The following is an 18040-nucleotide window of genomic DNA, read 5'->3' on the forward strand; positions in this document are numbered from 1 at the left end:
GATGAGGCTAACCCGGGGGTCATAATAATAAGTCTATAAGAGAAACCACCCTAGCAGAGTGGATGACTAAATTATTTGAGAATAAAGAGATTGTGCTAAACAATAAACTGCCGAGTGATATCTCTCCAGTTTCTTGCAGGTTGCAACCAGGTGATTGGATCCTGATCAAAGTACTCCAGAGAAAGAATTGGAGTTCGCCGAGGTGGGAAGGCCCATACCAAGTCTTACTCAGCACACCAACTGCCTGCAAAATAGCAGAAAGACCATCTTGGATCCACCAAAGCCACTGCAAAAAAGTGAGTGACAACACAAGCATAGACGCCGGTTCCCCCGACTCCTAGGAGGAAAGGGCTGTTTGGGTATATCCCGCCCTTTTATCTTCTCGCCGGTGGTCTACTCACCTGGAGCCCGGGTGTGCCTGGTCATCATGAAGAAACTTGTCCTCATAGTGGCTGGCATCGCGCTCCTAGTGAGCCTACTGATACGCACCTGGAAAGACGAGGACCCACATCACCACCTGCAGAAGAAATGGTCATATGACAACTCACACCTAAAGGATATGGACAAAGAGCACAGCCACCCCTGGCTGAACAATGCCTGGTACCGGTACGTCTACGACCGAGTACATACAGAAGACAACCACACTGGCTGCTACGTCTGTTCTCACCTCCCAACAACAGCAATGCAAGCCACCCTATATGGAAAATCACCCAGCCTTTCCGAAGCCCTATGTATATTCTACAAAGCCACCAGCGGAACATGTTCCCCCGAAGACATCTTCTTCTTCAAGGTTGAGTTAAAGACACAAGACACAAAACCCGACCTGCCACGGTGTAATGGAACACAGATCAACTATACAAATAATGAGGTAGTGTTCTGTACACCAGAGATCTCAGACTGGAACTACAGCTGTGATGACCGATACTGGGTACACCTGAACGCAACCAATGACAAGGGAAAATCATTCAACGTCAGGAGGGAACCAGGAATACAACATCCAATGTGTTTCACCTTCGCATACGGCAACAGAAAGCTGGGAATGAACCAAAACTGCTCCCAGACTTTCCGAATGCCGCAGGACAGAAAGGCACGGATAAGCTTCCTGAATGGCACATATTGGGTGCAGGGTACAGCATGGGCATGTGGCTCAAAGACATACTTCACCATCCCACCCAACAGCACCGGACTCTGCGCCCCAATTTTAGTGTCAGACCACACATTCAGAGTATTCCATCAGAACCAACCAAGACGCAAGAGGAGCACTGATGACGTGCAACCTCATGACCCAATCTGGGGCAGTGATGTACCAGCGGAGTTCAAATTGTGGACCACCGGACAGAAGGTCCTGCACTCACTGTTCCCATGGGTTGGAAATGGAAAAAACATGCTAAGAGACTCTTGACTACCGATTTGAACTTTTCCTGAACAGCTCAACAAAGATAAACAAGGCTCAGAATGAGGAAATCGACGTGATCAGAATAGTGGTTATGCAACACAGAGTCGCCCTGGACATGATTCTGGCTGAGAGAGGGGGCCTCTGTGTCTTATTCAACACGACTTGTTGCACCTATATCCCGGACAACGTGCACTCCCTGACCATGACCACCGCCCTAGACAAGTTACGACAACTGAGTAATGCACAGCAACAAGACTATGTCACGAACACAGAGGACTGGCTGACCTGGCTGCTGAGTGGCAGCTGGAAGACCCTCGTGATCAAAGGACTTGTCTTGATAGGAGTTCTTCTTTTATTGCTTTGCATGTTCTCAACTCGCATTCTACCCTGTATCAGATCAATGATTGACAAAATGGTACAGGCCACAGTAATCACCTATGTTGGACGGCCACAAGAAGATAAACCGGACGAAGAGGATTTAGTATAGGAACACACACACTCACACATACTGAATGATGCTACAATTGAAAATGCTATGAGCAAGTGATTGTTGGCTGATAATAAAGTATGATTAAGTGGTGAAATATAGTAACAACAGGAGGGAATGTTATGGAATTTTTACTGATTTATATGATTATGCTTCAAATGTTATGTTATACTTATGTTCACATATTTCACCAGACACAGCTTTCTGAAGAACCAGGAAACTGACCCGGTGACATTTACCGCAAGAGATCAGCACAGAAATACACATCCTCAGAAGTTGACTCGCATTATCTTATTCTTAGAAATTGACTTGTAGCACACACACTTCGTGACACACACACACACACACACACACACACAGCTTACACACAGACAGCATCAGGACCTGCGTAACAGGAAATGTGATTATATTTGCATATTGACGATGTAAAAATAAATGAATACTGCAGCTCGGTGTGATTTACTCTCTGAGTTTCACCCGTGCCGCACGTTATCAGTATCAAGTGTCTCAGTGTTGTTTATTCACCTGACTGTTTGTTAACTGTAAATCTCTGACAATTAAAATCCAGCATTTTGTAATATACTTCAACCCTGGTGGCCACGGTAATTAGGAGAAAAAAGGTCAAAGACATAAGGCAAAGGACAGATTAGACCTCATGAATGAAAAGCTCTTGAAAAGCATTCAAACAGATGAAGCTAAAGATTCGACCAAATGCACTAAAGCTGACTGGAAGGCATACCAAAGCACCGTAAATACTGACCTAACAATTTTGGAAAATCAGGAAGGTGAATATTCTGCAATTATCCAAAAACTCAACTATAGGAGGTATACAAAAAGAAGTTCAAACCAGCCAGGCTTTCTTCGTGTTAGTTGGCATGAAAATAAAACCCAGTCAAAGATAATTCTCATTCACAGGTATCACTATGATGGTTATTAACTTTCTACATTAAGTCAGGCTTTCTCTTTCAGGCTCTGTGAAAGCTCAATTAAAAAGGTCGTCTGACACTTTTTCCAGACAAAAAGAACCCTATGAGATGAGGATGATAAAACATTCATGAAAACCTATAGCTATATAGGTATAACCTATAAAGGTATGCTTGGTGGTTAATTGTCTGATCAATGTTCTAATCTGTTCTAGTAGTTATAATTCTACAAGCATAAAATAAACCGTAAAACAGATCAAACCAAATATAAAAACAATTATAAAGAACTTAATGTACCTAATGTTTTTACATTACATATATTCTTTGGTTTTGTTAAGGTACGACTTAACAAGCTACAAATTTATAATATATAAAGAAAATGAACCATAAAATGTGGATATGTTTTTAGTCTGAAAACTACAGAAGAGGATTAGGGCCACTGGGAAAAAAAATTCTGACTTTAATCTCAGAATTGTGAGATTAAAGTCAGAATTCTGACTTTAATCTCAGAATTCTGACTTTTTTCTCTGACTTTAATCTCACAATTCTGAGATTAAAGTCAGAATTCTTTTTTTTTTTTTCCCAGTGGCCCTAATCCTCTTCCGTAGAAAACAAATGCTAACCAAGAGAAGACAACCTCAAAATCTAATTTTCAACTGACATTTGGGAACTGTTTTAACATTTCTCTATGGCAGGGGTCCCCAATCCCAGTCCACGAGGGCCGGTGTCCCTGCAGGTTTTAGATGTGTCCTTGATCCATCACAGCTGATGGATAAATTACCTTCTCAACATGTCTTGAAGTTCTCCAGAGGCCTGGTAATGAACTAATCATGTGATTCAGGTGTGTTGACCCAGGGTGAGTTCTAAAACCTGCAGGGACACTGGCCCTTGTGGACTGGGATTGGTGACCCCTGCTCTATGGGGAGGGAGATGGCGAAAGCTGTGCTTCAGAGAGAGAACCATAAATTCTCTCATGACTCAATCCTGGGTTTCGGTACCGCTGTAAATGATGCACGACAGAGCCGACCACATGTTCACACTTTTTGTTATTTGCTAATGCCTTTAGAGTGTGAGTATTTGAGTTGATTTTAGCAAATAGCATGAGCCTGGCTGTTTCCCCGGGGTCAGTATCCCCACCGTTACTGACGGGTGCAACCTTTTCGGTTGCGAGTGACAGGTGTTAATAAAGCGTTGCCTCTGACCACAATAACGGCACTCATTTATGGAGAATCTTCTTCTCCAAGTAACGATGGTAGATCTTTTGAGGCAACCTCACCTTTCAATCCGTCGCTAAGAGTATGTAAAAATGCTTCGCAGAATGCCTTCGCAGAGTGCCTAATCCAGAAATCCTCAGAGAAGTCTGCAACACTTTGTCTCCCCTGCTTCAAAGACATCAAAGAGTGGGCACTGGGATTTGAACCCTTATCGAAAACAGCCCAAAACTTAGTTTGGAAATTAAAAAAGGTAATTTCAGAATTTTCTTTCAACACAGCCTGGGCCTGCTTCAGAGCCTGACCGCAGAGTAGCTGGACAAAATAAGCTGTTTTTGATTCGTATGTTCTGGGTTGTTGCCAAAACACGAGTGAACACTGAGTGAGAGAGCTGGTGGTCTTTTCTAACTTACCCGAAAACAGTTCAGGCGTTGGCAGGAATCTCTCTGGTGTCTCCTGGAAGTGAAATGGCTAGCGCTTCTGGGGCATCTGTCAATTTACTTTTGAACCCCTGAAATGAGAGGATTGTGTTAAAAAATGCTTCAGTTCAAAAAAATAAATTACTCGCTCTTCCACTTTACTCAGAAATAAACTGTTTTATGTATTCTTGTTAAAAACACCTCCATCTTTTTCTCTGTCTCTAATTAAGGTACCTGGATGCCTACCTCAAGACTTTCCTCACCTTAGCAGAACAACATTTTATGTTGGCATTACCACTGATTACCACTTATGTGTTCACAGATTCACCAGAAAAAGTACCAAACATCACACTTGCTTCTGAGCGAAACATAAAGGTTATTTAAGTGGAAAAGCATGCCAGGCGGCAAGACATCTCTATGATGCGAATCAGAACAATATCAGAAACAATAGGATCAGAGATTCGTCACAAATTTCGTTATGTCTTCTGTTTTGATGTGGATCAGGAGTTTAAGGGCAGATTTGGGTCTGAGGCACTGGGTGATTCTGTGGCATTGCTCCACACCCAAATCTAAAGCCTTCATGGAAACTAGAGATTTCTACTACCATGTGTGGATCAGGGAAATTATTTTACTGCTATTGTTAATAATCAGCATCATTACCATTGCATTAATAATATAATATATAGCATTGATATTGCATTCAGATGTTTAAACAGTGTGTGTGTCTTTCAGAAAGACTAAGTTGCAGGCTGACAGGAAGTTGCAGGCTTGCAGAGCATGCTTCTGCAGAAGTGAAACCGAAAGCAGAGTCTAAGTGCAGGTTATTCTGAGGAGCTGGTTAGACGAGGCTATTTGAATAACTAGGTTATTCAAATAGCAATAAAAAATAATACAATTTGAATAACTAGGTTATTCAAATTAGGTTATTCAAATTAGGTCAACTAGGTTATTCAATTTGAATAACTAGGTTATTCAAATTGTCTTTTATGCTTTTATGTTCTTTTATTAAGCTTTTAGTAGAGGTTCTTGATTATAACATTTATTCAACATAGTACATATAGTTTCAGTTAGGTTATTACACATAAGGATGAGCCTTTGTTCTGGTGAAAGGTCAGAAGTGCAACGGGTGAAATGAGAGAGCATACAAGGTCGACACATACACACACACACACACATACACAGTAGATAGATGCATTTATAGGTGAGAGGTTAGTCATGTTTGTCTCTGCAAAAGAGGAACAGTTTCTTGCAGAAGTGTCTGCGGTTTTGGAGAAGCGCTAGTCAAAAAGGTTGACAATGTTCTTTTTAAACTGTGTTAAAAGTCATTGTGGTTTTGATTTGACGTATGCATGTATTCTGTTTGGTGACGCATGAAGGGCCGTCATTAAATTCAAACCCTGATGGTATAAAATATCTACTTGTGCTTTGGTTAATCGGAGATCATTGCTGTCTGTGAACAGGCACTGGTCTTCCCACGCGTGTATTTCATTAAAATCAATTGTTTGACCAAGCTCTTCTGGACCATGGTTGTTTGTACTCTCCTTCCTCAGTATTTGAACCCTAACATTTGGGGGCTTCGTCCGGTGGTTGAGGAGGGAGAGAGTTGGAGGTGTAGACGGAGAAATCCGGGGTCCAAGGTGGTCAGACGGGCAAACACGAGTGCCAGTGGTCGAAATGAGTGGGCATAAGCCTGTTGAATTATTTCCAAAGTGTGCCAAATTGGACATTACAAATTAAAGTCTACTCACTGAAATTACTGGTGAATGTCTGCTTTGATTTTGATGAGAATCTCATGACAGTACTGAGGATTTAATGCAGTTGGACTGCTAAAAATGATTGAATGCGGTTGGACCGCTAAAGGATTTAATACGGTTGGACCGTGTAAAGCAGTTGGACTGCTGAGTGATTTTAGTATATTAGGGAATTTGGTTATTGTTTGGGGTTGGAGCCCCTATTGGTTATAAGGTTGGACCTGCTACAGTCTAACACTTTTTTGGGTGTTTTACTGTTGTTCCAAAGTATTATAAATTATTGAAGAACGCCAGTTGGACTGGTGGGAAGCGCATAGCCTGGAGTTTACGCTCCCTCCTTGTCGTGGACGTGCGACATTGACCTCTCGGCGAAGAGGGTTAGTTCAGTGTGGCTTAACTGTGGGGTACAGGGCATCCTGGAATAAGCTAGTGGTTGGACTACTTTACCGTTTGGAACGGTAATCTGCGCTTTTTTGGGCAGCAAAGGTTGGACCTTGGGTGTTGGACACTCTTAAATTGAGTTAGGGATTTTAGAGATGAGGCCAGAAACTGTTGGACAGATACTGGTTAATTGATCACAAAAAAGTTGGACTTTATCAGTTGGACCGTTAACTTAAATTTGTCGAAATTGGTTAGGCGCTAAAGCTGTTGGGCCTGACAGTGGTTGTAAATATAAGATGTCTTTGTAATATAAAATAAGAGAGTTTGGTGTGAGAGGAGGCTGTGTGTCGAGTCAGCAATGCACTGACTGCCTGCTGATATTTTTAGACAGTGTGTGTGAAGATGCAAATTAGTAAGTAGTGAAATGCTTAAAACCACCGTTGGTTTTACAAATACTGCTGCAAACATTGTTGAATGTGTGTTTAAGACGCTGTTTATGTTTATTAGAGGGCTCTAAATAAAGTTTTGAGTTGCCGTAGTGGATGTATAGTAATTGACTGAGTTTGGATGTAGATATATAAATATATTCAGTGCATTGTAGATACTTAAGACTAACATATCACTTTCAGTAGTAACCTCTCTCCAGCAATAATTGCTGGTGTGTTTTATTTTTTCAATTTCTTGTGTGTGCTGTGAGAATTAATAGAGGTTTCAATTGTTTTTGGGGTTTTTTGTTTTTTGACTTGCTCTTTCTGATTATGAAAAGCATGTCTAAAATGTTCTTAGGAAAGCGTATTTTGAGTTATATTCCTCAACTCCTGCCACAGTTTAAGTGTGTGAATGCTGTGAGTAGTAGGTTTTGAGTGATTGGGTGTGATTTGTACAAAATAATAAATACGTAATATTAACAAAAGTTGATAGTAGAGTGAGTGCAGAAGTAGAAGTGTGAGAGAAAAGACGGTGATGTGAATGCTGACAAATGCAAAGAGTTTAGTCTATTTAAAAGGCAGTGTGTGTGAGAGGAGTATGAAATGATTGTGTGAATGATGCTACATTTTAGATCAAAAGTTAGTAGAATTACAGAGGGTTTGTAGATTGTAAATACAAAACAAAAAGAGTTTGATTAGACTGTAGAAACAGGAAATATGGCTCTGAGTGCTGTGTGAGTAACAGGAAGCGTTTGTGTGACAGGAACTGTGCATGCCCATAAAAGGAGACTCACTGTCACAAGTGAGCACCCAGAGGGAAATAGACTCTAGCCAGACGAAGCAAATGGAGGTTTTAAGAAAAGAAATGAAAAGGATATTAATTTAATGCTCTAGTGTGTTAATACAGGTTACAAATAAATAAAGGTGGACTTTTCTCAACCTGGAATTTTAAGAGGCAAAACCATAGATTAACAGAATTGGGAAAAACAGGCCAGATTTTGGCTTAAAATTTTACAGCTTGACCTCCCACTTGGCCCCCATCCTGAGAAGAAGCTCAAAGGACAGTTAATCTCCTGATGAAGACCGACAGAACATCGTGGACTTGAAGAATTAACAGCAGGCAGAAGGCAGTGCAACTGAAACCACACTGACGACACCAGCAGCAGCATGTAAGAAAAGCACACGATGCAACATGTACTGTAAATTACAGGCTGGACAGTTGAACAGTGGGATAATGAGCTGTGGGAAAGCACTGGACACTGATTTTCAGATCTGCCATGCTTGGAGTAATCTTGAAAGAGACGACTGAAAGGATGAGCAGAGAAGAAGAAACCAAGTGATGAAGCATGCACGGTGGACTGCAGGCTGGTAAGAACAGTGTGACATAACTGTTTAAAGGCACTGAATGTGATATTTTACCAGGCTGGGACCTAATCTAAAAGGAAAATACTGAAAAGAAACAGAGAAGAAACAGACTGTCTTTGCTGGAGATTTCAAGACAACAAAGGACACTGTGAGAAGAGCACAGGGGCCAGTGGGAAGGTGAAGTCCAGAGGAGTTCGAGTGACTGGAGGGTATAATTGGGTTGAAATTGAAGCCTGAACTCATGGATGGTTTAGAGATGTCCACCAGAGAAAACTAAAGAGGTAAACAAAAATAGAAAACACGCATACACAAATTGTTACATGTGAAATTATTTTTGGAAAGAATCAGAAGGGAGATGGTTCGAATTAAGAAATTAGTGAAAAGATGCATGGATTAAACCTGATTATAACATACAGAGGCAATGAAGAAAGCAGCTTACACTCACTGAATATTAACATACATAGAAACCGCAATGAAGACATGCTTACACTTATACACATGACATAAGTTGGTATTTCTGACCAGAGAGAGAGAAACGGGTAGTTTAAGTACTCATGATAATAATGAAAATGTCTTAGTTGTGTTATATTCAGGGGCGAAGTAGACCTGGACCAATTCTCCACATGCAGCGGTCGGAAGAAACTTATAGGTTAACATGACTGGACATGTTAAGGCAAGTTTCTGGTTGAATTGTTTACAGCGCCATGTGTCGCTGAACCTAACAAGCAAACTCCGACCTATGTCTGAGGACCAGGAATGCTGTTATTTAAGGTGGGAACTTAAAATTTGGTTTATCAAATTTTGGGAAAGAGAAAACTGACGGCTTAAGTGGAGAATTGTGAAGGAGTCTGAAACACTGCAAAAGCAACATATGCAAAATCACATACACAAGCAGAAAATGCATTAACCTTACAAGGACAAGCTCATGAAGATTAATGCATAGACATTGATAAACCTGGCTAAGAACACAAACATACGCAATGAAAATCAGCTCGCTATTTGTATGAGTGATAGAATGGTGTGAATGTTTAATAAAATACACTCAGGGCTTGAAGTTGAGGAATAACTCAAAAGAAGCTATATGACAGAGGGAGTGAGTTATGGAAAAAAAGAAAAGTGATTAAAGTAGTTTTAAAAGAGTGATTTAGGAGTGCTCTCGTACTGAGTGATCAAAACCAGTGATCACTGTAGAAAGAAATAAAATAATTTAATAAGGTGGTAATGTTTAAACATGTATTTCTCTTGTTACGGCAACTTGTTGAGATATGACTCAGTATGCAAATTAGCTGGAGTGAGTGGTGACGCAGAAGCTTCCTGTGTGTGTGTGACTGAGGCTTTCAGGAGAGGAAGCATAGCAGACTGTTCAGAAGTGCAGATTTGGATAATAAATTTATAGTTTAGTGATGATATGTTGTCATAATGGGGTTATATCTTATGCTGAATCTAAGTATGTTAAAGTGCATAAAGGGGGCGATGGTTGTGTGCAAATTGTGTGGTTGTAACAAGACTTTCGGTGTATTGAATGGTAAATGGTAAATGGCCTGTATTTGTATAGCGCTTTTCTAGTCCCTAAGGACTCCAAAGCGCTTTACACAACCTGTCATCCACCCATTCACACACACATTCACACACTGGTGATGGCAAGCTACATTGTAGCCACAGCCAACCTGGGGCGCACTGACAGAGGTGAGGCTGCCGGACACTGGCGCCACTGGGCCCTCTGACCACCACCAGTAGGCAACGGGTGAAGTGTCTTGCCCAAGGACACAACGACCGAGACTGTCCAAGCCGGGGCTCGAACCGGCAACCTTCCGATTACAAGGCGAACTCCCAACTCTTGAGCCACGATCGCCCCTATTGAGGAGGTGAAATTATGTGAGTTGACCTGGAAAGGTGGCAAAACTTTTGTGTGCTTAAGATTTTTGAGGTTGTTGTGGTGATGGGTTGATTCTGTCAGTGAGGTTCGGGTTGTTTTTGTTTTTTGTTTTTAATAGAGGGAGTTTTAGTAAACATGGACATGTGGGGGCCCATTATTTTTGTAACAGTGCACTTAGAGAAAACCTGTCAGGTGATTTCGTTTTGTGTTTTGATGAGCTAATAATCAGCTCTTTTTCTCATGTTTGTTCTAAGCAGGCCTGGAACAGTGAATGACAGCGCTGACAAATTCTCGGGAAGAGCAAATATAAGGTGGGCTTTCCAGATTACAACTGGCTGAGGAGAAAGCTACCTGTGGGGACTGATGAGGTCGTAAGTCCCTGTCTAAAAGGATTGTAGCGATTCGATCCAGTTCAAAAGCATGAAGAACTATTTTCCTATGGAAATAGAACAAATAAATGAGCTCATTTTGCTGAGGGTGGAGAATCTGATTACTTGCGCGGGAGGCTCCACTATTAGCAAAAATATGGTGTGAATGCATGTGAGTGAATGTGTGTGACTGAATGAAGGTGGGGACGAATAAATGTGGACAAACAATTTGCCAGAAAGAGAAGGGTATACTTTGCTTTGCTTTGCTTTTCCCATAAGCAGGAGGAGTGGAAGGCTTAATTCTTGGGTTGCTGATGTTTGCTTTGAGAAAATTTCTGTTTTATTGATTGGGGTTAGATTATGGTATTATAGTATATTGTTGGGAGAATGCCAAATGCTAAAGGGGAAACATTTTTTGATAGAACTCATGTTACCATTAACTGAAGAAACACATGACTGATAACTGTTTTGTTTTAAGTTTATTTTTATGACATAGATTGGATCATGAGTGGGGAAAACTGAGCATGTTTAGTTTTGACACATGAAATGTGTCAAAAAAGGGGGAATTTGTGAAACTGAAGCAGAGATTGTTATTTTTATGCCAAGGTTAAAGGATTAAAGTAAACTGAATTCTGTTTAGAAGATACAATGCCGGTGTTTTTAAAGCTGTATACAAATCTTAGAGGGAAATTGTGGGACACGTTGGCAAAAAGATACGCTTTGGGGAAAACTAGTGAAGGTTGTAGGAGTAGAAAAGGTTTGATTTCTTTTTGATTTCTAGAAGAAGTGGTTATAATGTAGGCTTACACATACAGATATTATAGATTTATTTTTAGGATAAAGGGGAGAGCTTATACGTAGAAATTATTTTTTATACATATTGCATTTTGTGCCTTTAAAGGAGTTGTGGCTCAATTCGTCTCTTGAGTGTCACGAGCCTTTGGCTAGCGCTATGATTAGCCAATATACTGTGAGGATGATATGAGTTATTGAAGGATTGCACACGCTTACAGACACATAGAGTCCATAAACACACATGACAGTATTGATTCCAGGCAAAAGGCCTCAAATTCATTTCGCGTTTAACTGAACTTGAGCTGGCCCTGTAACAAGTGACAGAAAAGAGGAACTGAGTAGGAGTTTCTTGCTTTAGAGAAGGACCAAAGGAAGGAAAGCATATATTTTGGTTAAGTCTGATAAACTAGAATTAGAAGGTATTGTTACATTAAAAGGAGCAAAATGAAATAAAAAGGCTATATCAAAAACAGGTTATAACATAGGAAATGTGAGTTTTAAAATGAAGTTAGTGTTAACACACTGGAGTTGTTTCAAGGCAGCGTTTAGCTATGATAAAATGTATGCATGAGTAATTGCTTATATGTTTAAACTTAATTGATTAAAATGGTTGTTTTCTCTTGGAGCTTTTAGTAGAATAGGCGCTTATAATGATTCTCTTGTGATCTATTGTGAAAGTTGACTTGCAGTAGCAAGAGTTCTGTGTACAGGATGTTGATGATCAGATAAGGGAGAATAGAGCGAGCGACAGGAAACGTAGGCAGGGACGTGAAAGCAGCGTTTTAAGAGTTTTAAAATGATGAGTAACGTTGAGGAATATATATAAATACAAGTCAATAAGTGAAGAACATAATTAGGATCATGCTCTTGATTAAAGAGTCCCAAACATGATAAGTTAGGGAGGTGCAGGAAAAGGTGTTTTGTTTCCTTTTTAGCAAAAGAGGGTCAAGAGAGGGAGTGTGGATCAGGGAAATTATTTTACTGCTATTGTTAATAATCAGCATCATTACCATTGCATTAATAATATAATATATAGCATTGATATTGTATTCAGATGTTTAAACAGTGTGTGTGTCTTTCAGAAAGACTAAGTTGCAGGCTGACAGGAAGTTGCAGGCTTGCAGAGTGTGCTTTTGCAGAAGTGAAACCGAAAGCAGGGTCTAAGTGCAGGTTATTCTGAGGACTGGTTGGTTGAGGCTGGTTAGACGAGGCTATTTGAATAACTAGGTTATTCAAATTGTCTTTTATACTTTTATGTTCTTTTATTAAGCTTTTAGTAGAGGTTCTGCTCTTTTTCTCATGTTTGTTCTAAGCAGGCCTGGAACAGTGAATAACAGCGCTGACAAATTCTCGGGAAGAGCAAATATAAGGTGGGCTTTCCAGATTACAACTGGCTGAGGAGAAAGCTACCTGTGGGGACCTGATCAGGTCGTAAGTCCCTGTCTAAAAGGATTGTAGCGATTCGATCCAGTTCAAAAGCATGAAGAACTATTTTCCTATGGACAAACCCTGGTTTACTCCTAAACTCAAAAAGCTGTGGCTGGAAAAGAGAAAGGCGTTCAGAAGCGGAGACAGGGACTGCTACAGAGAGGCCAAGTACAGGTTCACTAAAGAAGTGGACGTTGCTAAACACCAGCACTCTGAGAAGATGCAGCAGCAGATCTCAAAGAATGACTCGGCCTCTGTGTGTAAAGGTTTTAGGAATATCACCAACTACAAGCCTAAAACCCCCCACTCCACTGATGACTTGCTCTTGGCCAACACCCTCAACGACTTTTACTGCCGTTTTGACGAGTCATCAGGCAGCCTTCACACCTCCAACGGCCCCAACAATAGAGACACTTTGGACACTCATTCCCCCACCTCTCCCCCCTCCATAGAGCCATCACCACCTTCAAACACTTCACCTACAACACCCCCCTCCTCACCCCACACAAAAGAGGATTTCACACCACCTCCTCCCACCACAACTCTTCATATTCATGAAGCAGGTGTGAGGAAGCAGTTTAAGAGTCTGAATGCTCGAAAAGCTCCCGGCCCAGACGGTGTGTCTCCTGCCACCCTCAGACACTGTGCAAACGAGCTGGCCCCAGTGTTTTCTGGTATTTTCAACTCCTCACTGCAGGCATGTCATGTGCCTGCCTGCTTCAAGTCCTCTACCATAATCCCTGTCCCCAAGAAACCTAGGATCACTGGACTAAATGACTACAGACCCGTGGCTCTGACATCTGTGGTCATGAAGTCATTTGAGCGGCTGGTTCTCTCCTATCTCAAGACCCTCACGGCCCCCCTCCTGGACCCCCTGCAGTTTGCATACAGAGACAACAGGTCTGTAGATGACGCCATCAATATGGCCCTACACTTCATCCTGCAGCATCTGGACTCCCCAGGAACTTACGCCAGGATCCTGTTTGTGGACTTCAGCTCTGCCTTCAACACCATCCTTCCAGACCATCTCCAAGGCAAGCTTTCCCAGATGAATGTGCCTGATCCTATCTGCCGGTGGATCACTGACTTCCTGACGGACAGGAAGCAGCATGTGAGGCTGGGAAAGAATGTCTCGGACTCCCGGACCATTAGCACCGGCTCCTCTCAGGGCTGTGTTCTTTCACCCCTGCTCTTCTCCCTGTATACTAACTGCTGCACCTCCACCCACCAGTCTGTCAAGCTAATCAAGTTTGCAGATGACACCACCGTTATTGGACTCATCTCGGACGGGGATGAGTCTGCCTACAGGAGGGAGGTTGAACGTCTGGTGTCCTGGTGCAGCCACAACAACCTGGTGCTGAATGCCCAGAAGACAGTGGAGATTATTGTGGACTTCAGGAAGCACACAGCCCCACTCCCCCCCATCATCCTGACTGACACCCCCATCACCTCTGTGGACTCATTCCGCTTCCTGGGTACCACCATCACCCAGGACCTGAAGTGGGAGCCCACCATCACCTCCGTCATTAAGAAAGCCCAGCAGAGGATGTACTTCCTGAGGCAGCTGAAGAAATTCAACCTGCCAACACGGACGATGATGCAATTCTACACAGCAATCATCGAGTCCATCCTCACCTCCTCCATCACCGTGTGGTACGCTGGAGCCACTATCAGGGACAAACAGAGACTGCAGCGTGTTGTGCGCTCTGCTGAGAAGGTGATTGGCTGCAGACTCCCATCTCTGCAGGACCTGTACACCTCCAGGACACTGGGGCATGCAGCTCGGATCTCAGCTGACCCTTCTCACCCTGGACACAGTCTGTTTGACCTGCTCCCCTCAGGCAGGAGGCTCCGGTCCATTCGCACCAGAAGCTCTCGCCATAAGAACAGTTTCTTCCCCTCTGCTGTTGGACACATGAACAATAACCGTATGACTGTTCCCACCACTAACACATGACCCTACGCTGTGTTCACTGCATCATTCCATGTTTGGCACTGATCACCACCTGCACTCATGTATATATCATGTATATATCTATCTACTTAGCACTTTTAATTCTTATTCTTATTTTTATTTTCATGTTTATTTAAGCATAATTTATGACAGTATGTTTGCACTGAAGCACGGCAGCAATTTCCTAATGTTGTAAACCTGCTCAACATTTGGCAATAAAACCCATTCAGATTCTGATTCTGATTCTTATTCTGGTTAATTGGAGATCAGCGCTGTCTGTGAACAGGCGCTGGTCTTCCCACGTGTGTATTTCATTAAAATCAATTGTTTGACCAAGCTCTTCTGGACCATGGTTGTTTGTACTCTCCTTCCTCAATATTTGAACCCTAACACATGCTGCTATCTTTGGAGGACTGTGGCAAAATGTAAAGCATTTGGTAGATGCCTGTTATCTGGGTATTATGGAGGATAAAATAAATAATGTGGAAGCTCTGTGGCATGATGAGAGCCATCTAAACAAGTACTTTTGGATTCATAAACCAAGCAGGCTGCTGTCTCCAGAGTACTGCTGGGACCAGAGCATTTGGGACAAGCGTGATATACTTGTCACCCGTCTAGTGTGGGAACCAAAACATTATGACACACTTCGTAGTGGGTAGACTGGACAGGAAATTAAAATTAGAATCCTTTTGTGACAGAAGTGCAAGCTTGTTGTTGATTTTATATTTGTCATGGTCCTGGGCCATGTGGGCCCAGTATTCTCAGTTCCTTGTATTTTTGTATTTCGTTCCTTATTTAGGTCATGTTTCCTGAGTTGTCCTGTTATGTTGTTCCTTATTTGACTTCCCCTTGTGACTCTTATCCCCTGTGTGCCCCTCTATGTATCTGTGAGCCCTCATCTCCCCTCGTGTTTCATTTCCATGTTTCCCCAGCCCACTATGCCCGTGCTCTCTCTCTCCTCCTGTTTGCACCTCTGTGTACTTCCTGTTTTACTTTGACAGTCTCCCGTCAGTGTTGTTTACTCCTGCCATGTCTTGTTATGTTTATCTGTGTCAGCTGTGTTCCCATGTGTGGCCACTTCCCCTGATCATCCCTCTTGTGTATTTAGTCTCTGTGTTTCATGTAGTCTGTGTCGCGTCGTCTGTGTTTCCACCCTCTATGTTTCCATGCCCGGTCTATTGCATTCTTAGTCATAGCTTTACCTTAGTTATTCCCAGTTTAGGTTTCTGTTTAGCCACGCTATCCCTGCTGTATTTGTATACCTTGTCATCAGCCACAATAAAAGGCTCGCTTTTGTTTAAAGTTCACTCCCGTCTGCTCACCTGTGTTCGCACCTGGGTCCACCATACACACCACCGCACGGTCTGTCACAGCGGACCGTGACAATATTGGTTTATTTTTATGTTTATTGGTTTACACATTCACCAAGCAGTGCACCAAAGGACAGCCACCTCGTCCCCCTCTCCTCCACCACCAAGCAAACGGCCTGTGTTTCTGATGGTAGCTTTGAGTGTTTCTATGTGAAAACCTTAGACAAACTTTTCTTAATGAGCATAAATCAATGTGTGTGCTTTTGTTTTTTTAATGGTATATGAGCCCTTTGGAGTGAGAAGCCATTTTCTGTTGAAACCTGTTGGAATTGGTATTTTTTATATTATCATTTGTGCTAAGATATATAGCTATAGAATCGTTGCCTTTATGTGTCCTAATATGGCTATCATTATGAAGAAAGAGCCAGACAGTCAGAGGATTTATTTTCAACCTTCTAACATTTCCAGTATCTGTGTCTGTGCTGACAAAATGTGCTTTCTTTATTTAGAATGCAGCTTAGTGCAGCGATTAGCTATGTTACACATTTGGAAAGTACCATGTTCTGTTCTTTTAAGGTGCAAGACTTCACACCTTTAACTGTTCATTTGAGATATGACCTATTGCAAGTTCCTGTTTTTATAGGTTAGCAAGACGCTTACTTCTGCTTTGACCATACCTCATACACACAAGTTAAGTTCATTGAAAGATGGTATGTCTATGTATGGTATGGCTGAAAACACACAGACACACATGCACACCCACACACAGAGAATACAGACATTGATGTTGCTCAGATATGCCTGCTTAAGACTGTCACGTGTATTTGTAATTGCATAGTCATGTATGTGACAATAAAAATGGCAGTGACAAGGGAATCAGTCAAAGTTGGCCGAGTTCAGATGAAGGAATCTTTTCCTCAACTTTGGCTAGACTGGCACCACAAAACACTGTGCAGGTGATGGTCTTGTGTTCCAGCGGGGTTTGTGCCTAGATAAACCCAACAAAACCCATTTTATCTTATTTTCCACAGTAGGAATTTAGGCAAGCAAATTTTCTTTTGTTTGACTTTCATTTTGACTTGGGAACATTAGGGACCTTTAGAGATCTTTTGTTCGTTATTTTGGCATAGCTCAGTGCTGAAGTCAATAAACAGCTGTATAGCAGTTGCTCAGAATTTTGTCTCTTTTATTGGATGGAGTTGGAGTGGAGGGTCATATTTCCCATTAAGACCAGATTAATCCTTCCCCAGGGATATAACAATCAAAGTTTCCATTTTTCCACTACCTACTATAGAAATATTTATTCAAACATTTGTCTAGTCAATGAACTACCAGAACTTTTTTTTCTTTTTTACACATTTATTATGTAGAAAAACTGAGACTTGCAGTTAAAAAATTGTACATCTTTTCCGCATATTAGACCTTCTCAGGGAACTGTAATTAAATGTCTGGCCCTCAAGATAAGTGTGTGCTGTATTTGGGGGATGATGTAAAAAAGTTTTCCCATATCAACTTAGTAAACACAGAGAGAAAGCTGGATTCAGTAATACGAGACATTACTAATAAATATGATCTTCTAATCTAGCCAACAGGATTTGTGGTCCCTCTAAAATCTGTAGAGGAAGTCTGTTTAACTCTTGCGTACGTGTCAAATGACTAAACATGTTAAGACTTACAAGTTATTGTGGAACCTACATGAAAATGAAATAGTGTATTTCAGCATATTCACAATCTCACCCCTGAACCACACACCCCAATACTTATCTTGGACCAAACCTGTGTCATTCTGCTGACCTCAGATCACCTTAGACCTGTCCTGCTGTGGATAATGATGTATTATTCATAGGCTGCCACCATCTGGCACATCAGTTTACCCAGCCACCTTGGCAGTCATCCTATCAAATACAAACAAGCAAGGAAGGGGCAGTAATCAGAACAGTCCTTACTC

General features: G+C 41.7%; 2 pseudogenes; both read left to right on the forward strand.

Annotated features, from left to right (window-relative positions):
- The first annotated feature begins 427 nt into the window (after positions 1–427).
- On the forward strand, positions 428–1883 carry LOC146679065 (uncharacterized; annotated as a pseudogene).
- Positions 1884–3906: 2023 nt separating this feature from the next.
- LOC146679066 (N-acetyllactosaminide alpha-1,3-galactosyltransferase pseudogene) lies at positions 3907–15441 on the forward strand (annotated as a pseudogene).
- Positions 15442–18040: the final 2599 nt, after the last annotated feature.

Source organism: Rhamphochromis longiceps, linkage group LG1, assembly GCF_057381845.1.
Source record: "Rhamphochromis longiceps isolate RC_006_pf linkage group LG1, R_longiceps_female_GT1.1, whole genome shotgun sequence".
Lineage (NCBI taxonomy): Eukaryota > Metazoa > Chordata > Actinopteri > Cichliformes > Cichlidae > Rhamphochromis > Rhamphochromis longiceps.